At 37.5% G+C, this 680-nt stretch overlaps 1 non-coding gene across 1 annotated transcript; it reads right to left on the reverse strand.

Annotated features, from left to right (window-relative positions):
- Positions 1–281: 281 nt before the first annotated feature.
- On the reverse strand, positions 282–385 carry LOC117098137. The gene has a single exon (XR_004443197.1). It is a non-coding gene; the product is annotated as a U6 spliceosomal RNA (small nuclear RNA).
- Positions 386–680: the final 295 nt, after the last annotated feature.

Below are 680 nucleotides of genomic sequence, written 5' to 3' on the forward strand. Positions count from 1 at the left end.
TACAGGCGTGAGCCATCATGCCTGGCCTTGTATATCATCTTTAGAGATGTCTATGATGTCTATTCAAGTCCTTTGTCCTTTTAAAAATTGGGGATATTTTTGTTGAGTTGTAGGAGTTCTTTATACATTCTGCACATTAACCCCTTTTCAGATATGACTTGCTGCTATTTCAATCCATCCTGCAGGTTCCCTTTTTACTTTGTTGCTTATGTTCTTTGACACACATAGGTTTTTAAGTTTTATGTAGTCCTATTTGTCTATTTTTTCCACCTTCCTTTTAAAAAATATTAGAATGCTTCACAAAATTGCATCTCATCCTTTTGCAGAGGCCATGCTGATCTCTGTGTCATTCTAACTTTAGTGTATATGCTGTCAAAGGTGGCACCCAACCATCCTTTTAAAGTTGATTTTCTTTTGTTTATTCCAATCTTATTTTTCAAGCAGATTTCCCACCCTGGGTATCCTATACCTTGATTCAGTGAGTCTCAAACTTGAATACACACCAGAATCTCTTGGAAGGCTTGTTACATCATAAATTGCTGGGTCCTACCACAGATCTTTGATTCAGTAGACCTGGGGTGGGGTTTAAGGATTTACATATGTAATAAGATATCAAATGATGCTGGAGCTAATGGTCCAGGACCACATCTTGAGGACTGATGCTCTAGTCAAATTCAATC

The sequence above is a fragment of the Trachypithecus francoisi genome, unplaced genomic scaffold (assembly GCF_009764315.1).
Source record: "Trachypithecus francoisi isolate TF-2019V2 unplaced genomic scaffold, Tfra_2.0 Lachesis_group15, whole genome shotgun sequence".
NCBI classification, from domain to species: domain Eukaryota; kingdom Metazoa; phylum Chordata; class Mammalia; order Primates; family Cercopithecidae; genus Trachypithecus; species Trachypithecus francoisi.